The sequence below is a fragment of the Adiantum capillus-veneris genome, chromosome 28 (genome assembly GCF_014529385.1).
Source record: "Adiantum capillus-veneris isolate H3 chromosome 28, ASM1452938v2, whole genome shotgun sequence".
Lineage (NCBI taxonomy): Eukaryota > Viridiplantae > Streptophyta > Polypodiopsida > Polypodiales > Pteridaceae > Adiantum > Adiantum capillus-veneris.
In genome coordinates this window covers 59,437,769-59,459,660 of record NC_140958.1, presented here as the reverse complement: position 1 = coordinate 59,459,660, position 21,892 = coordinate 59,437,769, and the positions used below count along the sequence as shown (strand labels likewise).

The following is a 21,892-nucleotide window of genomic DNA, read 5'->3' as shown; positions in this document are numbered from 1 at the left end:
GGAAAAGCCACTTGCCCTTGAAGGAGTGGTTGTTTCTTTGGCGTTGTTTGCTTGGTGTGCTCCTAGTGGGCACTTTTCTAAGGACATGCCATATACGCCCTTCATCTTGTGTTCGTTGCTCAATTGCGAAAGAGGATGTTTGTCACTTGTTGTGGGATTGTTGTATTACTCAAGATTTCATTTGTGGCGTATCGGCATGCATGCGGCTCCGTTTTCCCATGACAAACTTCCATAAATGATTTTAGGCATTTGGCATTTTCTCTCCGGCATTGCAGCGCTTTGCAGTCTTTTTCATGTGGGTCAGATTTTGGGCTTACTAGAGCCTATGGCAACAACGTAATGGCTATATGTTCCATTGCATTCATTTATGTCCCTTCCCAGTCTTCAAGCTTTCTCTTAGGCAGTCTGTATGGTTCGCCTTGGAAGTCGGTGATATCACTACAGAGATACATCAGTTCTCCTATGAATGCTTTTAGCCATTTTGTACAACTAAACACATTTGTGCTCCTTCCCTTGTACATGATCTTTTGGGTGGGTTTATCATGTTCACCACCTAGTCAAGAGAACATTTCTTGCTTTGAAGGATGTGATCATGCGGAGCATAGTTATCAGTAAGATGTTATTGAGGCAATTGTTACAAAACGCCTTGCATAGTTGCATATCAGACAAATAACTAGTGCTCGTGTGACCATGCATGAGGTACATTTATTTCAAAAAGTGACTAGTAATTATGCATCACATGACCACTGCCTAACATGTAGATCTTAGAGGCAACATCATGTCATTTACGTATAAATAATGTGATTGTGAAGATAGAAACATAATACCGTAAAGCATTCGTGCAACGTATCAGAGCATGATAGGCTTTGGCTTTAACAAGGTTTCAAAATTAATGGCATTGTTGTGTTGACTTAAGCATTCAATAGTGAACTCAGTACAAAGGCAACTATTTTTATGAGATATTATGATATTCTAAAAATTAGGTTTTTCTTCACACATTTGGTAATTCTCAAAGCTACCATGCAATTAGTTGCAATAAAAAAGAAAGGTAGCTAGGAGAATGGCAATTTTGTATCTTTTTGAACCATCAATGTAATTACGACTAGCTATTTCTAAGTGTGTGTGTGTGTGTGTGTGTGTGTGTGTAGAGTATCTTCTCTCTAGGAGCAGCACTCCTAGCACTCGTGTTTCATTAGTGTTAAGATAATTGCATTTGATCACCTCATTGCTATTCTTCACGATGGGGCGCAAGAACAAAGTCTACATCAGTTAGAAGTGCTCAAGAATCGTTCAATTCTATCTGAGAAAGTAGAAACATTTTGATCCAATCCAATCATTTAAAGAGCTCAATCCATTAAATATCTTCAACTTCATTTTTTGAAGGAACTCTGCTTTCTTGACGATGTTTGATGATCTATTGTGTGTTATGTCTACATGATGGCCTTGGCGTCAGAGCAAAGGGCCTTTTCAAAAGCATGGCAAATGGGAAAGCTCAAAAGCAACTTGATGACGAGGCGCATTTCTCTAGTCACGGTTGAGTACATCAAAAATGGATTGTCCATTTAAAAAGTAATGTTGAATGCTTCTGCATGATCTTACTAAGAAAACCACCACGAGCCATGACTATTGCGTGTGTGCGTGTGTGTGTGCGCGCGCACGTTTTACTACGCGATTTCGCAAAGGTCCATCTATTTCCTTAGAATTTGGGTAGCAACTGATACATGCTTGTAAGATGAAAGTACAGGAGTGCAAGTAAAAGTTTTGTGTGTGAGTGGTGTGTGCGTCATGGTTCCTCTACTATCATCCCACCAAACCTACGTGCAAATGCTCCTGATATCCACATGCATTTTCTAATGCCGCCATCTTCATCGGGTCTTCCTCTGAGATTTTTTGGAGTCTATTTCTTCATGTTGCCTACACACTGCACATTCTAATGGTACCATGCATAGGCGAGCTTTGCCCTCAAGTCTTAAAGTCTTCGCAACAATATTGAGCCCAGTAAAGGCTCTAGCCTCTGCCTCTGTGGGCCAAACAACAAGCATGAATGATGAGCTCCTGGTATGTGTTCCAACGCACTTTCTAGATGATCCCTACCTCTACTCTTTGGTTTATAAGCAAACTTGTCCGCTCTAAGATTTGATAGCAACAGTCTCTTTGGTAGCCTACCCATAGAGCTCTTAAATTTAAGGAACCTTACTTGTCTCTCACTATCTCACGACCACTTTTAGGCACCATCCCACCATATATTGGAAAGTTAAAATATTTCTCTAACCTTGACATCCAATCGAATGCATTTTGAGGTGCAATCCATCAGACACTTTGTTTTTACATGTCCTATAGCTTGTTGGTAATCAATTATTTGGTGTGATTCCACTCTCTCTTGGAAACCTCTCTACCATGACCACTCTCAACTTGTCTCACAACAATCTCATTAAGCCTAACAAACTATGACCTCTCTTGCAACCACCTATTAGGCCCTATTCCATTGGGGATTTTCCAACACAACTTTTGAAAAGAGCATGGCAAGAAACATAGAACTTTGTGGACATTTCAAACTCTTCCATGGCACTAGGAAAAAAGCCCCACATCAAAACATATTCTGATGGCCTTTGAATCTTTCATATTTGTAGTGGCTTTCATATTCTTGATTGGATGTAGGTTGAAGATGTACAGAATATACAAACTCCATAGAAGGCAAATGTTCGACTACTCAACCACACACACTTGGAAGATCTTCTTCTTCCACAAGGTGCAGTTTGAAGATCTTGAAATTGTGAGATGTCTAGATTATGGCAATGCAATACTTGGTAGTGGAAGTGTTGCCACAGTTTACAAGGTTGTGCTAAGCATCGGCAAGGCAGTTGTCGTAAAGAAGCTAAATAAGGTAACCAACCATGGGGGAGGTAGTGACAACAAGGAATTTGATTCTGAAGTAGCAACACTCGAAAAGATCAAGCGTAAGCACATTGTAAAGCTATTGTGTTGCTGCTAAAGACACCAAACTCTATTATATGAGTACATGCCCAATGATAGCCTGGGTGACTTGATGCACCACGGCCCTCCTCTGCATGTCTCAAAGAGCAAAACATTAGCTTTGGACTGGCCCATCAGATATAGAATAACACTTGGCACGACTGAGGACTTGGCATACCTTCATCATGATTGTTCTCCCTCCATTGTTCATCCAGATAGTATGTCCAACAACATTCTCTTGGACATCCATCTCAACGCGTACATAGCAGACTTTAGATAGCTAGGCTGATGGAATGCTACTACACAACGGATGAGTGTTGCTATGCTGCCTTTTTTGGACAAGTGGCAGGCACTTAAGGCTACATTGCACCAACTGAAGTGTCTTTCTATGCAGGACAATGTCAAAACTTCATTTTGTATATAAGAATCATCCCGTGTGTAAGACTAAAGTGTGTGAGATGTCATGTAGAGCATGTATACACCCCCCAAAGGACAAAGAAGAGAGACACCTATAGCTTTAGAGTGGTGTTGTTTGAGATGGTAACAAGAAAGGGGGGTGGCGTTAGAGATGTTTGGAGAGGGCATGGACATTGTGAGGCAGGTGAAGGCACAAATTGCAGATGGAGAGTGTTGGGAGGTGCTTAACAAACAACTTGTTGTATGCTAGCAAGAGGGAATGTTGAGACTTCTCCATGTGGTCCTGCTTTACACATGCTTTGTGCCTGCAAGCCGCCCCTCCATGTGCATTGTGGTGGCCATGTTGCTAGAAGCATAACCTCTTATTGAGACACTTGGAATGTAACCCTGCTAAGAGACACAAAAAAAATCACAATTGCATATCGTCTTTGAAGTTCGCACTCCTATACCAACAAAAGTAGTAATTGGATGCATGTCCTCTGCATAAAAAGAACACCCGCACATGAAAATTTCTTGATTGGCAAACGCCCCTATGGCCATGGTAGTAAAATTCCTCCCCATAGGCCCTGCATTAATTGAAGTGCCTATGACAAAACCACGTCCATGACCTTCCAATGTCATCAACCATGGTAGCCAAATTCCTCCCCATAAGGCCCTACCTTAATGGTAGTGCCAATAAAACCACGCCCACGACCTTCCAGTGTCATCGGCTAGTTTAAAACGTCCAAGCAAAAAGAAGACTTCAAAAGAGTGCAACTATCAACTTCACGCTTCACACAAAGGCAACCTTGAAGAGCAGACTTGTCACACAACATTGGCCCATAGATTGATGTATAGAACTTGGAAGCCAAAAAGATTAACATCAACATCAAAAGAGCGCTAAAAAGATGGCTATAGGGTTGTCACAATGTAAAGAATGAGAGTCCAACCAACCATAAGTCTTGTGAAGATAACTCCAAGCATTGTGAAGAAAGCTACAAGCATTGAAGAAAAATCCTCCCTTCATAGCCTAAAAGGTTTCTATGAAAAAATCCCATCACAAACGCCCTGTCAATAAGACTAAATTGTTGGGGCAAAAGCATCTGAGGGACACACAAATCATCCTTGCAATTGCAGAGTATCAAAATTTTACACATAGATAGGTGAGTCTTTTTTTTATAAGTGCAAACAAAAATTAGTTAACCATTTGTACAATTCATTCAGTAGTACAATATTTGTTTCATACACGTCAACTATAAAGTGGGCTTCCATTTAGCACCGGCCATGTTAACAAAAGACTCATTTAATTCACGTTGTTAACACTATGTGAAGTAAATGACTTGGCAAGGCCATCTTTGACACAAACTTGTCTCAACACCCTTACTTTCCATGGTAAGAAATTCCTTATGTCAAGCAATTTTTAGAGACAATATGTCAGGAGTAAAACATGGTTGTTACATTAGAAGGGATTGTTATAGCACCCTCAGCTTCCATGTTACCAAAAAACACAAGTGTTAAAAGCATGGTACAACCTGCATCACAGAGGCTAGGATATACAAAACTTGGGATATAATGCCATCCTAGGGATATGTACGAGGTGGAGCCAGATATGTACATGTGATAAACACAAAAGACTTCCATATACCCACCATCAACCAGGTAAATCTAGTACGGTCTATTCCCTCATCTCACCGCCTTCCTTGCAGCCTACACTATGCTCATCTTTCAAACACTTGGCATGTGGCATGCGTAGCGATCATGCTTCTTCAGGACTGAAAATCTATATATTTCACACCATCCTACAAAATTCCTTGTTCAAGCAAGCAAGTGGCCATCCAAACTTCAATATGATACATACAAATCGAACAAAAGCGTTTCCAACAATCTAACCATAATTAGCCCTTACATCCATGGATCATCACCGACATGCATCATATCTCCACCATCGCTATATGCCACCTACCGACACTCGTCGGGATCACCCAACTCCCCTTCAATGTGGAACATCCCCTCGAGCTCCTTAATAGGCTTCTTGTGGCCATTAAACCTGGATAAATCAATGCCTCTTCCCACCATGCTTCCTTTTTTAATCACCTAAAATTAATAAAGTTGTGCTTAGGTGCAAAGCAAAATTCATGTACACACTAAAAGTAAAGGATTATGACAGATCAACATACCTTTGTGAAGCTCCTTAAGGGAGGGGCATTAGAGAGGCACCATCCTTTGAAGCTTTGAAGTTGCTAGGTTGATCGGATTATGACCGATCAACCTAGCAACTTTGAAGCTTTGAAGTTGTTAGGTTGATCGGATTATGACCGATCAACATACCTTAGATCCTTAAAGGGGGGGCATTAGAGAGGGACCATCCTTTGAAGCTTTGAAGCTGTTATCAGATATCTAGAGAGGCACTGTCCTTTGAAGCTTTGAAGCTGCTATCAGAGATCTCAGGTTCTAAAGAGACTGACATGTCCGGTAAGTGAGATTGTTGTGGTAACTCACTTTTAGGCACATGAAACAGGGCTTTAGAGGTTGCCTCTCCCCCTGCATCAACATGTTCATCAATAAAACTCAAGCTCATTCTGGTCAGCTTTGGAGCCTGAGTGAGTGAAAAGCCAAAGAGCTTACATGCATTATCAACAGGTTTCTCTTTCTTGAAGGAGTCCCATGGTGCAAAAGGCGACAAAACTAAGCTAAAGTGCTACCAAAGATGGGGGCTCTTATAGTCTTGGTCGGAGCTCTGGATTTGAAGTAGATGCCATTGATATGAAAGGATGAACATAAATCACTTCACTTGGCCCTATAGACATGAAGAAGGAGCGTGTTGATGAAGGCTGACATAATCTAGGTGCCAGAGGTATGACAAGCCATAGGAAGGAATGGGTAGGTATCTTCCCCTTCTTTGTCACGCTCCTGCAAGAGGAATGTACACAACCGTTGATCTACATTGTCCGCTCATAAGTGTTGTTCAAAATTGTCAAGATAGATATTGGCCATGATTCACATTTCCACTATCCAACCAACTTCCCTGCAATGGGGACACCTGGGCTAAACCATATCATTTGCAGCCAATGATTCATAGTCTACTTGTGTTTTACTATAAACATGTCGATGCCTTTGCAGAATGCCTCCTAGATCATTTGCAGCCAATGATTCATAGTCTACTTGTGTTTTACTATAAACATGTCGATGCCTTTGCAGAATGCCTCCTAGAGTTAACATATGAGGAACCCATGATCCATCTTGAAAGGAACTCAGTTGTTTACTTGGCATAGAGGATTCAACACTCACCCTTTTGGTGCTACCACTTGATATGAAAACACATAGATTAGTGTGGAGCATGAGAAACCTATTCATTGAAAACAACCAACCATAGTCTATCTACCTATATCCAAAGTGGACGCTCCCCAAACCCCCTTGCTCTTTGACACGAGAGACAAATTTGATGGAGCTTGGGGATGTTGAAAGGGCGGTGGTAATGCGTGTGCTAGTCTCCACCCAACCATGCTATATTATTACCCCCTAGCGTACACATTGTCCGGCCGTGCTGGCGGCCTTTCCCCGCAGGACCCATGTCCTTACATTCCCCCCCCCCCCCCCTTGTTGAATCGTTTTCGTCCTCAAAAATGAATGTAGGAAAACGTTTCTTAAGTGCGGAGACATTCTCCCATGTAGAACCTTCTTCAGGTCTATCTAGCCATTTTACCAACCCCTGTCATCTGACATCATGTCTGGTGCGAAGCTCATGAGAATCCAAAATCTTTTCGGGCCCATGAGGGATGCTTGGCGGTTTGATAAGGTCAACTAACACACCCGTGTCAATGACATTATCATTATGTCCTAGTTGTTTTCGTAAACGGCTAACATGAAACACAAGATGAACTCGTGAATGCTCTGGAGAGCTAACTTATAGGTCACTTGACCTATACGTTTGAGAATGGTAAACGGTCCACAATAGCGTGGTGAAAGTTTAGCAACTTTTCCCGTCTTCAGACTTTCTGAATGCTCCGAAACTTTGAGGAAAACCTTGTCTCCTTCTTTGAAAGTAGCAAGACGACGATGTTCATCTGTGTACTTCTTATATCGATCTTGAGCTTGCTTAACATTCTGTCGAGCAACTCAAAGCATGTCAAAATGGTCTTGGAGAAAATCCTTTGCTTGTTGTATCTTCTCCTTAGCCAACCCCACCGTAACAGTTGATCTAGGTTGAAATCCATACAAAAGCATAAATGGACTAAACCTTGTAGTCACATGCTTTGAACTATTATAAGCAAATTCCAATAGAGGTAAGTAGTATTCCCAATTGGCTTGCTTCTTGATAATGTACGCTCTTAGCATATCCTCTAGCACTTGATTAACTCTTTCTGTTTGACCATCTGTTTCTGGAAGATCAGCCGTACTTAGATTAAGTTTAGTTTCCAAATTTTGGAACACAGCTCTCCAGAAGTGATTATCGAACTTTCGACCTTTGTCACTAATGATACTAGCTAGAAGACCTTAGAGTTTATATATATGCTCTACAAATAGCCGCGCTAATTTTGGTGTCTTAACCGTAGTCTTAGTGGGAATGAGTTGACCCATCTTGGTAAGATGGTCTACAATTACCCATATGGCATCATGGCCACGATTTGTAGTAGGCAGTCCTACTACAAAATCCATAGAGATACTCTCCCACTTACCTTGTGGAATCTCTAAAGGATGTAAAATCCCACCTACCTTGAGGCGCTCTGCCTTATTAACTTGCAACCGTTGGCATTTTAGTACGTACTCTTGAACATCATGATGTAAGCCAGGCCAATAAAATTGCCATCGAACTAAGGCATACGTCTTATGAATACCTGGATGACCAGCACTTGGACTATCGTGACACTCAAATAAGATTTGACACCTAGTGTCTGAGTCCTTTGTCACACATACTCTACCTTTGTGGAGTAAGTAGCCATCATCAATGGAAAATTTTTTCCATCGCTTAAGCTCTTCCTGAGTAGGTGTGGAGCTCTGTGTGTTGGAGTTTTTATCTGCGCGTGCAGAGACATGTTGATCTGGCTGTACAGAGACATGTGAGTGTAAGGGATCCCTTTTTAAAACTGCACTCCACACTTTAGCATATGATTGATCTTGTGCACACTTGCTACGTAATGACTCAAAAAATCCACTCTTTATTTCCGTGAAAGCAAGTGAATTAATCTAAGGCATGTGACTTAGTGAATCCGCTACTACATTATATCGCCCCTTGCGATATCGTAGCTTACAATCAAAATCTTGAAGGATTTTGGCCCATCTAGCTTTACAGCCCTTCAAGTCCGTTTGAGTACTAAACCATTTGATACTCTCATGGTAAAAAACTACTTCAAACTCGGCACCATATAAATAGTGTCGCCACTTTCGTAAAGCGTGAATTATGGCATAGAGCTCTCTCTCATAGACAAAATAATTATGTTGAGCTCTATCTAACTTTTTACTTTCAAAGGCTATAGGTCTTCCCTCTCGGAGAAGTACCGCACCAATTGCTTTATCACTAGCATCAATCTCTACCACAAACGGCTTAAGTGGGTCGACGATTGCTAGGATGGGAGCAGTGGCTATAGCTACCTTGAGCTGTTCAAAACTGCGTTTTTGGGCTTCTTCCTAAGAAAAGGTTTTACCTTTTGCTTTGAGCTGATCCGTCATAGGAACAAAGATTTTGGCATAATCATGGATATACTATCGATAAAATCCAGCCATGCCTAAAAATATTTGAAGCTCCTCAACCGTGTTGGGATGTGGCCATCAAAGAGTGGTAGCGACCTTGTCAATGTCCATTTTGATGCCAAAATAAGAGATCACATGACCGAGGTAATGTATCTCTGTTTTAAAGAAATCACACTTGCTTTGCTTAGCATACAGGACGTGAGCTCGTAGCTGTTCGAACACTAATCGTAAGTTTTCTATGTGTTCATCTTCAGTCTTACTGTAAATGAGAATGTCAACAACGAAAACCACAACAAATTTTCCAGGATAGGGACGTAAGACACTATCCATGAGTGTCATCAATGTAGCTCGAGCATTGGTTAGGACAAAAGGCATAACCAAAAATTCAAAATGCCCGAACTGTGTTCTAAAGGCAGTTTTGGAGATATCTTGCAAAAGGATACGCATCTGCTTGTATCCTGAACGAAGATCTATCTTTGTATACTATCTTGCCCCATGGAGTTGATCAAACAACTCATCCACTCGAGGTAGAGGATACTTGTTCTTGATGGTTATCGCATTTAATCCGCAATAATCTACGCACATGCGCATAATACCATCTTTCTTTTTTACCAATAGAATTGGTGATGCCCAAGGCGAAGTGCTCGGTCTAATGAAACCACAAGCGAGGTAGTCAGTCAACTGACTCTCGACCTCCTTGGCTTCTTTAGCACTCATACAATAAGGTGTTTACTCACCTGTTTAGTGCCTGGTAAGACATCTATGCCATGTTGCAGATCACGTGTAGGGGGTAAACCCGGTGGTAAATCACTTGAGAACACATCACTATACTCCGTGAGTAAGTGAGTCAGCTTTTGTCGTGCAAAAGGAGAAAGTAAATTAGAGTTATACTGGGATGGAGAATCTTGTAATTCTTGTAATGTTTGTTTTACAACAGCTGCACATTGCTCTATAGAATTAAAATTGAGAGCACTTTGCTCGTTAAATTTGTTAACATTTTGCTTACCATTATAATTCTTTGCACTTTGCATACCAGTACTAGAATTCACCGCACTTTGCTCTTGAGAATTCACAAGACTTAGAGAAAAGCAGTAACACAAAAAGACTTCATCTATTAAATCTGCTTTCTGCAAAATAGAAAGCTCGGCTGTACATATAAGAGGTGCAGATGGTATATTTTTCTCACCAAGCAAAAGCACATGTTTACCATTGGCCATGAAGGATAAGTATTTGTGTTCATAACTAGTATGCAATGTGTTTCCTAAACCATGCAACCACTCCCATCCTAGAACTACATCAGCACGGTCCATGTTCATAGCTTGGAAGTCAAGGGTCATCGTATGATCTTGAACAATAAGCTCAACCCCTTGAACTACCGCGTCCCATACTTCTTTATCATTCCCAGACATCTGCTCCACCACATACTTGTGAGAGCGGGGAGTCTGTGTAAGCATCAATTTCTTGACTAGCTTATAGTTCAAGAAGTTATGAGTTGCACCATCATCCACTAAAATACGAACACGTTGTTCGTTAATAGTGCCATGCATGCGAATCAAATCATAAGGGCCAAAGGTGGGCTGCCACATTGAAGTAGGCACACAACACTTGTGCTTTTCTTCCATATGAAGAACCTCTACAACACAATATTTAGGAGATGAATCTAATGTGAGGCGTTGCACATTGTGCATGGCCTTTTCTTTGCCTTGCAAAAGAGAACAATCTTTCTTGTTATGTTGGTCCGAAAGACATCTAAAACACAAATTATGTTTCTTTGCATGCTCAAAATCAGTTGTGTTGAGAGACCCACGTGGAGTATCTCACGAGTGCTTAGGCTTCTTAGCCTCTTGTGGGCGTGGAGAGGTAGATTGTCTCTTATTCCTCTTGGAACGTGTGGGAGATCTACTTCGCAATTGGCTCTTAGCCGCATTGCTCTTAGCAAAAGTATTCTTAGAGTAGGGAACATTTCCTTTCCTCTCTTGGTCATCATCATATCTTTGGGCATGACTGATGGCTTCTTCCAAAGTTTTTGGATGTTGGGTCTTGACATGAAGACGATAGTCTTTGTCGAGACCCCTATTAAAACTCTTTTGGAATTCATCTAGGCCTTCTAGCTTTAATATGATTTTCCGATACTTCGAAAGGTATTGTGTGAGAGAGAGGCCAGACATACGGCATGCATTCCATGCTAACCAATTCTTATCTTCTTCATTAAAGTCCAAAAACTCTTTGGAGAAAGAAGCTTGAAACGCAGCCCAAGACGGAGGACGAGCATCTATTGGAAATGTCATCCACCACTTATAGGCCTTGCCTTTAAGAGATAGACTTGTTTCCACAGCCGTCTTTATATGCGGGGTGTGTCTCAATCTATGAATATCACTCCATTTGTGTAAGAACGTATTGATCGCATCCTTGTTGCAATCACGCTCTTCCTCGTGAAACTCAGGAATGGTGATATTCTTAAGTAATGCATTGCTACCTTCTGCATCTTCTGCAGCACTTGTCTCTTGGACTCCTTGAGTGGTGCGAGATTGGTTCCCTTAATTGTGCCACTTGCGGCTCTTTGAGCCGTCTATGAATTCATAAATTTCACAAGTAGCTTCGTAAGATTGGTAACATTTGCATTGAGTGCAGAGAGATTGCTTTCAAGTACGCTTTGGTGATGTTCCAAAGTCTTGAAAGAAGCCATATCTACAAGCCCATGATCTCCTAGATCATCATCATCATGCATATTAGTGTCAACAGCACCCGTGGTGCCCTGATTTTGATCTACGTGCTCAAAAGCAAAAGTGTGTGTAGGTGGGATATCCTCACTGGCCATGGTAAACACACAGTAATGTAAAGAGAGAAAAAATGTCAACCTGTATCTTGTGAAATTGAAGTCTTTGTGTTTTGTATGCTCCACGATTTGCATTGCATACGAACCTCGTGTCGTTTGTCGTAAGAACACCTTTGTTGCCTCTTCACAAAAACTCGTCGTTTTTGTGAAGGCTTTTGTTCACTTTGAAGCTACCTCCTTGAGGGAAAAAGAAATTTTGGAGAAAAACTTGCCTTCCTCCAAGAAGTGAAAAGGAAGGGTGAAACTACTTCCTTGAAGTTTGAAGCTTTCCCTTTCTTTCTAGCTTTCCTTTCAACACAAGTATGCTATCTTTTCTTGTTATGCACAACAAGGGTCAATAGCTTGATGGTAAAGTGTTGGCCTCTTACCTTCATGGGTGGGTTCAACCCTCCTTCATGCAAGGGTTAAGCGGGCCTTCCTACGCGCGCAGCTAACGGCGCCAACGGAAGCCTTCAGAGCCTTGGTGCCATCGAGTTTGCCTTGGCCGCCTGCCTTGTTGGGCGTAGATGGGGCGGTCGTTGTCTGTCCATGCACGTTGCACACAGGAAATTGTGCCTGTTTTCTTTCTGCTACACAACAGAGATGTCGTGTCTACAGAACGTGGGAGAGAAGCAGCACGTCGGATGCACACATGCAACCCTCTTTTCCCCTCCTCCAAAAATAGCTCGAATACCAGTTAAAGGGCGGTGGTAATACGTGTGCTAGTCTCCACCCAACCGTGCTATCTTATAGCCTCCCTATAGCATACACATTGTCCAGCCGCGTGCCGGTGGCCTTACCCGTAGGACCCATGTCCTTACAGATGTACATAAAGCTCGATTTTCCAAGGAGAAATCCTTTCTTGCTCAAGATTATTGAATTCATCCCAGTTCACTCTTAATGAGTGCCATTTTGAATTTGACCAACGAGCAACATTCAAATCCTCAATTACTGTTATAGTTCCAACATGGCTACACAAACTGTAGATTACAATGGGCCATGCAACAAGCAGCATTCAAATCCTCAATTCCAACTATAATTATAGTAGGGCTAAACAAAATGCGGTTTACAATGACCCCTGCAACCTTGCAACTCTTGGAATTCAAAGAAAACAAAGTTTATGCAGAGCTTACCTCCTCTCTTTTGCATCGTCACCTTCAAATCTTACTGTGAACCTCATATCTGAAGGTGCTGCGGGAAGCGTGTGCGAGTGCAAGTGCGAGAGTAGAGAGAGAGAGAGAGAGAGACCTGCTTTGGGTGGAGCGCACAGCAACGTTATCCTGTTTTGCAGCTCCTCATTATGTTGTATTAAAGAATAAGTCTATAATGGTTAAGTTAGTAGATGGGTTAGTAGTAAGTGGGATGTCCGACCAGTTGGCCTGAATCCAACAAACTCCCACTTGAAGGCCAACGCAGCCCAAGTGACCTGATATGTACAACCGTGAAGCAATCTAATGGCTTCAACCTATACCCATCAACTCACTGCAATGTGTAAACCGCTCCAAAGCTAAGCCTTTCATCAAAGCATCTGTTGGGTTGCCGTCAGTGTGTACCTTGACCAAATCAATGAGCTTTTTGGCCAAGAAATCTCTCACTAGATGGTACCTGACTTCAATGTGTTTCGATTTGGAGTGAAACACGGGATTCCTTGCCAATGCAAGAGCACTCTGACTATCACAATATATCACTGGAGTCTCATCAATGCCAAGATTTTTGACCAAGCGAGATAACCATACAACCTCTTTACTTGCATCCGACAATGCAACGTACTCTGCTTTCGTAGTGAAAGACAAAGTACAATCTTGAAGACATGACCTCCAAGATACTGCTGCTCCAGCAAATATGAAGACATAGCCAGATGTCGATCTCCTATTGTCAACACAACCCGCATAGTCTGCATTCACATAACCCACGATGGATGCATCACTGTTCCCAAAGAGTAAACACCTGCCGATCGTACCTTTGAGGTACCTAAGAATGTGCTTCACTGCTTCCCAATGCTTGCTGCCAGGGTTTGCCATATATCGGCTCACCATTCCCACTGCAAAAGCAATGTCTAGTCTTGTGGCCACCATAGCATACATGAGACTGCCCACTGCCGAAGAATATGGTACCTTAGCCATTTCAGCTCGCTCAGCATCAAATTTGGGTGCATCTTCCTTGCCGAGTTTCAAGAATGCTTGCATTGGGGTACTCAATGCTTTCTCCCCCTGCATATTGAAACGCTGCAAAACTTTCTCAATGTATGTTTCTTGAGATAACTCAAGAATACAACGTTTGCGATCTCTTTTGATTCGCATGCCAAGAAATTGTGTAGCATCCCCCAAATCTTTCATTGCAAAATTATTGCTAAGTGTTTTCTTTAAGTTGGCAATCTTCGCAATGGATTTCCCAGCTATAAGCATGTCATCAACATACAAAACTAGAATGATCATCTAGCCATCATCTAGCTTTCTTGTGTACAAGCAGTGATCCTCTTCGCTCCTTTTATATCCTTGAGACCTCATACATGCATCAAATTTATGATACCACTGCCTTGAACCCTGCTTTAAGCCATAAAGTACCTTTTTGATCTTACATACTAGCTCCTCACGAGATGAGTTCTCTTGAACAAACCCTTCAGGCTGCTGCATGTAAACATCCTCATCGAGATCCCCATGAAGGAATGCTGTCTTCACATCCATTTGGACAAATTCCATATCCTCGATTGCTACAAGACCAAGTACGGTTCTAAGTGTTGTCATCTTGACCACAGGCGAGAAGATTTCATCAAAATCGACTTTCTTTTGCTGTTTGAACCCTTTGGCTACAAGTCTAGCCTTGTAATTTGGATTTGGATCACTTGAGGTAAATTTCTTCTTGTAAACCCATTTGCAAGGTAAAACTTTTGCATCATTTGGTAGTTCTACCAAGTCCCAAGTGTCATTAGCCAGAATCGAGTTATACTCAGATTCCATACCCTGCTCCCACTTTACCACATCATCCGTCATCATGGCTTCTTGGTAGCAGCTTGGCTCACCGCAATCGGTCAACATGATGTAATCAAGGCCTGGCTTGAAACGCATAGATGGACGAGAGACTCTATTAGACAATCTCAATCCTTGACCATTGCTATCCGCTCCCTCTAGAGCATTGCTAATGGAAGGTACATCACTAGCCCGCTAAGTTGATTTCACTGTCTCTGAGGCAACATCCTCAAAAGTGACTCTATGAACCTCTATTTCCTTGATAGGTTTTTTATGCATCTTTGACTCATTGAAGATCACATATGAACTACGGATGACTCGACGAGATTCTGGGTGCCAGAGACGATATCCCATCTCTCCATCTGCACCATATCCAATGAAAATACGTTTGTGTGACTTTGGCTCTAATTTCTGTGGAAGTTGTTTAGGCATGTGAGCATAAGCTTCATAACCAAAAACACGTAGATGGTCATAGTGGGGCTTACGTTAAGACCATAACTCTTCTGGAATCTCATAATTCAATGGCGTTCTAAGCGAACAATTTATAATGTGCACTGCAGTCAAGACGGCTTCTGCCCAAAAGCCTTGTGTGAGATTTGCCCTAGAAAGCATGGTTGCGACTCTTTCCTGAATCGTACGATTCATGCACTCAACAACTCCATTCTGAGCTGGTGTGTATGGTGCTGTAAACTGCCTTTTAGTCCCCGTTTTAGCACAGAAATTGTCAAACTCCTTGGAGACATACTCTCCACCGTCATCAGTTCGCAACCTCTTGAGTGTCTTGCCAAACTGATCCTCAACAAGTGCTAAGAATTTCTCGAACACAGGAAGAACTTGATCCTTATGTTTCAAAGGATATGCCCACACCTTTCGAGTAGAGTCATCTATGAATGTCACAAAATAGTTGGCCCCCCCTAGAGATTTGGTTGACATAGGACCACAAACATCACTATGTACTAAATCTAGAGGTTCTGCTTGCTTTTGACCCGATGGTAAGTGCACGGACCTAGTCTGTTTGCCATAGATACAATGCTCACAAACAGGAAAGTCAACATAAGAAGACATGTAAGTAGCCAGAACGAGTCAAAGTTCTCATTCCTTTTTGGCTAATATGACCTACCCGGCAATGCCACAACTCAGTAGACGGCAGGTCGGCTATAGATATGTAATCATGACCAACATCTGACACATGCATGGAATACAAGGTACCATGCTTCTGACCTTTGAGTACAACAAGATTACCTTTGCATACTATCCACGAACCATTGCCAAATGTGGTGTTGTAGCCCAAATCATCAAGCTGACCAACAAAAATCGAGCTTTTAGTCAACTTGGGCACATGTCTGACACTACATAAAGTAAAGTGCGTGCCATTCCTTAGATGCAATTTGATTTTCGACACCCTCAATGTCTAGTTCACAAGCATCACCAAGTCTCACTTTGCCACAAGACTGAGAATAATTAGAGAACCACTCTCTTTGTGGTGTCACATGGAAACTTGCACCAGAATCTACTATCCAATTCTGTGCATACTGCGCATCTTCTGTAACAAGAGCCTCGACATGCATATCTACTGCGAAGACCAATACGTCAGAGGTAAGTGGCATAACAACCGCTAGAAGAGTCTCTACAATAGGAGCATTTGAAGACTCTAGCACATTGATCTCCTCTAACTTTGCTTTGCCCTTGTTTGAATAATCAGACTTAGAAGTTTCACCGGATTGTTTATCCTTCTTGCTTTGCTGCCATTTCTTGCAATCCTTCTTCACATGCCCTTTTTTTATGGCAGTGATAGCACTCGACATTACGCATAGAACCCCGAGACTTACTGCGTGAGCCCCCACGTTCCTTGCTTTTGGTACGACTTTGAGTGCGACCTCTCTGTCTATCACTAGCAACATACGCATCACCATCCTTCTTGCCTTCGAGAGATTTCCTGCAAATCTCCTTGGTAAACAGACTCCCAAGGACGTCATTGTACACTAGACCGTACTAGGTGCTGAGTTGCTAATTGCAGTACAGAATATATCCCAAGACGAGGGTAAACTGCATAGCAAGAATATACATTTGATTTCCTCATCGAAGACCAAACCCTGAGTGGTCAACTGAGTGAAAATGATATTGAACTCATTAATGTGAGTAGAAATAGTGCCCTCTTCCTTCATACAAAGGTCAAACAGCTTCTTCATCAAGAAAACCTTATTAGTGGCACTTTTGTTCTCATAACTGGAACACAACTTACCCATACATCTCTAGCAGTCCTTTCTCCAACTATAGTAATGTACACAGATTCGGCCAAATGCAAACGAAGGGTAGATTTGGCCTTAGCATCAAGTCTCTCCCACTCAACATCTGTATACTCGCCCTCTGGGCGCTCCATGATAGGATCCAACTGGCCTTTTTGTATAAGAACATCTTGAATATGCTCTTTCCAGATAGCAAAATTCGTCCCATCAAATTTTCGGATATTGTAAATATCCTTTTCACCACTAGATGACATGGCTGCAAGCTAAAGATAATATGGCGATAAACACTGGTAATTCTGGGGAAAATTCGGCAGAGTTTCCCCATAAAAACTGACAGAATCTCAATCCAAAACTATCATAAGAGATCAGTAACGCATCAAAAGTAATGCTCTCAGAGCATAAGATAGGAGCATCAACCACTAACTTTGCATAAAAAGTCAAAATCTGACCCAAGACTGCCAACACGACGTCAAATGCACCTAGCCCTCTCTATATATGTCCTATGGCGAGGCCACGAAAAAAGGGGTACTCCAGCAACCTGTATCACCGAAAGGATCTCAAAATTTGAGAATACCCCAGCTCAAGAAAACCTCACACTATCAACCCTCACAAAAGGTTATGCAGACAAGAAACCAGCACAGTCTCAGAAAAGGCCTCTGAACAGAGTCTCAAAAACGGTAAGGACTGCTAGAAATAAGCCAAATTGGCTCCACAAAAGGTACATATGCCAGTTTCCGCAACTCAACGTACATCCATTGTCAACAATATTACAAGGTGCAGTATACGCGCTCAAACATGTGCAAACAAAATGTGCAAGCAATAAACAAATCCCTGCGGCCCTGCGGGAGAGTAAAACCGCTCTCAAAAGAGCTCAAGCACTATCAAAAGTGCCATAACAATGCATATGCGCATCAAGTACTCCCACTGAAATCTGTGCCAATGCAAAACACTGCAACCTGTAAGAAACTTGGATGTCCTGTATGTATGCAAGAACCTGTGAGGAGATGGATGCTTGAAAAACCCGAGACAATGTCAATGCCAAAAAGTGCTCCTAATCAGCCCATAAACACCATCTCAATAACACATAATAGCCATAAAACGACTATATACCATCCCAAAATAGTCTCTGAACAACCTGCACCTGTGTCCTATAGTTGTATCTGTATCTGCAGCAAAAGTGGAGTTGAAAAATATAACTTCTGAAGCGTAGCTTGGATGAAGCTTTCGACTGCACGAATAGCTTCGAAAGGGGGGTAAAACCGTAGGACACATGTTGGAAACGCCCTCGGAACGCTGAATTTGCCGATGCAAAAATCGAAAACCTGTTTGAACTTTTGAAAGTACACGCGCGCGCGGATGCGAAAATGACAAGCACAAACCCTGGTCTGATACCAATTGAAGGTGCCACGGGAAGCGTGTGCGTGTGCGAGTGCAAGAGCGCGCGCGAGAGAGAGAGAGAGAGAGAGAGAGAGAGAGAGAGAGAGAGAGAGAGAGAGAGAGAGAGAGAGAGAGAGAGAGAGAGAGAGAGAGAGAGAGAGAGAGAGAGAGAGAGAGAGAGAGTTGTTTTGGGTGGAGCACACAGCAACGTTATCCTGTTGCAGCTCCTTATTCTGTTGTATTAAAGAATAAGTGTATAATGGTTAAGTTAGTAGATGGGTTAGTAGTGATTGGGATGTCCGACCAGTTGGCCTGAACCCCAACAATACCAACATACAACTTATTTGACAATGAAGCCAGAAGCTTCTCAACAGGAACAATAATGAGGACGAACTAGCCCTGCAACAAAACTTCAATGTCTCAGAGCTGATCTCTTAGCAATTGGTAATCACAACTTCTGAGTATACTAGCCTTGGCTTGTAAGACACAAAAAGGATTTTCCTTGTCTGTTCTGCATGGGCAATAGTTGCAATCACCCTAATGTGCATGCAATCACTCGTCGAGTTCCAAATCTCAGCTCCCCATTCGCACCCCTACTCAAGATGACTATTGTAAGACCAGTTGTTCAAGACACAAACACTAAACTATAGGTACTCAACTACCCTCATATGAGCACATGTATATACACACCTCAGAAATACAACAACATCTCCAACCACCAACTTCTTCCGGCTTACAAATGGCTTCAACCAGTGGTAACCAGATGTCTTTGAGGGTGGCTTGAAGATTCAATGAAATAAAAATTTTATGAACGCCTACGAAGTCACTTAAAAGCATTAATATATACAAATAAATACTACATAATCACACATTGTAAGTCTACCTTGATCGGTGTGCCAAAATTTCCATTCCCAATCATGAAGATCTATTGCTATGAGCTATTGACTGGGGGATTCTCTTGAGACATGTCCTACACACATAAAACAAGGATAAAAACCTACTCGTAGGGAAAACTCAAAAACAAAATATCATGCAACTAAGTAGGTACGTAGTACCAAGCGAGGAAGGCAATCCTTAGCATGTTTGAGGAGAACAAAAACCCACCATGGGTGTTCGTGTCAGAGGCAGTAAGAATCTCAGTGAAGATACAAACATTGTATTTAGGTGGCGAGTCTAAGGACTCCTCTTCCTCAGCACACAAATCTTCTCCCTGGGAGGCCAAGGCACAAATCACATGAGATGTAAGCTCCACATAATGCAAGAGACACCTTCAAAAGAGGATTCAAAATGCAATTTTTTTTAACCTCAACTAGTGGAAGAAGAGGAAGCTCTGCAAAAACCTAATTAGAGTCCATTTCAGCCTACAAAACAAAGAGAACAAATAAGCTCAATATGCGCACACAACTTCCATTTGGGATATTCTAGAGATCGAGATACGTGCATTGAGCATAGAATCTAAGGGTGTATTAAGTTATATTGGGGCATTAGTTGATCTTCATCCTGGGACTGTCCACTTGATGGAGAAACCTTGTGGATGCACAATCCCCGAAACCAAACTTGTTCAAATTGTCACTGTTAGGAACGCCAATTCATTACCCACTATTACTACCCCCAATTTGTCCATTTCATCTCCCCCCTTTCAACTATATACACTAAATTCATCAATATAAGATTTGCACATGATTTGTTTCTCTCTCAACCGAAAAATACCACACTCGCTGCCCCTCTTTGGGCAAGAAGACCAAGGGCATACAAAAGCTTGCCACAACTCGTCTTTGTAAGCTCTTGTAGAGCCATGATGAGGCTTCTACATGTGGCTTGCTTTGCACACACTCTATGCCTACAAGCCGCCCCTCCATGCGCACTGTGGTAGCCATGCTTCTTGAAGCATAGCCTCTTATTAAGACACTCGGAACGTAACCCCTGCCGACACATAGAGAGAATTTCGCAACTATTGGTGGTCTTTGAAGTTCGCACTCCCACACCAACAAAAATAGTAATTGGATGCATGTCCTGCATGGCAAATCTTGATTGGCAAACTGCCATAAAATATAATATCTAGCTTTACCCAAATGATTGTCTCATGTTAAACTGATTATTTAATATGGGAAAGTAAATGGGAAACAAGAGCTAGAATATAGACATGTATTTTTAGGCCAAGATCAACACGGGACTAGAAGGATATGGTTTCATCTCAGCAAGGACTCACAAGGAGATGGTCTACTGAAGAACAATGTTTGCATAATGGAGCTTTAAAGACCTTAGGGTTTGCTTCATTAAAGACCTCCAAAGGTTAGTGTTAAAAGTCCTTAGACCTTAGGTTAAGCTAGGCCTATGTTTGAGGTGCTTGATGATTGAAGTGCATGAAATGCTTGATAGCTAAGGTGCATGCTTAAGCTAGGCATGTGCTTGAAAGGTCAAATCCAATCCCTACAAGTAGGGGCAGGCCCTTGAGGCTAGGGGATGAGAGAGAGGTCCCATACTCTCACTAATCCCATGGATGTGACTAAGGTGCTTGAGGTGCTTAAGCATGTTGGGGGCCAAGGTGCTTGAGGTCTTGAAAGTCAAACCAATACCTACAAAGGAGGGGGTGAGCCATGAGAGTAGGGAATGGGGTTGAGTGACTACTCCCTCACCCAAAGGGTACCCCTTGCTCAAAGAGGGAAGAAGGACAAGAGTGATGATAAGTGAGGAACTATTTCTTTCTTCTTTGCTCAGTTTCTTTTGCTCGGTGATTAGAAAGGCTCCAAAATACTCAACGAAAAAAAGAGTAGAGTGCACTTTACTAAGTAAATGTGTGGATACTCAACTCGCAAAATACTCTCGTAAGAATGCTTCTTCTTCCTCTTCCCTACCCTCATTCCCTGCTAGCTCTCTCCACCTTCGAAGGTGTTTGAGGTCTTGGGACTGAGGACAGGGACAAGTTAATGCTTTCATTTAGCTAAGTTACGAGCATAATTGTGGTGCATGAATCTCTCTATCTTCATTGCACCATCAAGGTTTCAAGGAACACAAAGCTTGTACTGTACCAAGTCTCTCTTCATGGGAGAAACTATAATACAAAAGCCTTTTAGAGGGGGGACCAACTCCACATAAATCCGGTCCTCAATTGTTGTCAAGTTCTCTAATTTCTCTCTTGCAAAGTATTGTTCATGCCAAGTTAATTAAGAATAATGGTTATGTTGCTACCTCTAATCAAGTTCACCCTCTATTTTCTCAAAGTATTCTCATAAAAATGCTCACTACAGTTTGCTTAATTCCGCTATCCTCAATGTTCATAGTCCATTTCCATTACAAAAGCCCTTATTGCCATGGTAGCAAAATTCCTCCCCATATGCCTTGCCTCAACAACAATGCCAACAAACAATGGAAACCAAGCCTTTAGTGCTCGATGGATCACTATTGTAAAAAAGAGCAAACAACTATCTTTC

General features: G+C 42.0%; 2 pseudogenes; one reads left to right on the top strand and one right to left on the bottom strand.

Moving 5' to 3' along the window:
* The first annotated feature begins 2,698 nt into the window (after positions 1-2,698).
* LOC147420517 (receptor-like protein kinase 5) lies at positions 2,699-3,397 on the top strand (annotated as a pseudogene).
* A 1,874-nt stretch (positions 3,398-5,271) lies between these two features.
* Positions 5,272-20,338, bottom strand: LOC147420516 (auxin response factor 1-like; annotated as a pseudogene).
* Positions 20,339-21,892: the final 1,554 nt, after the last annotated feature.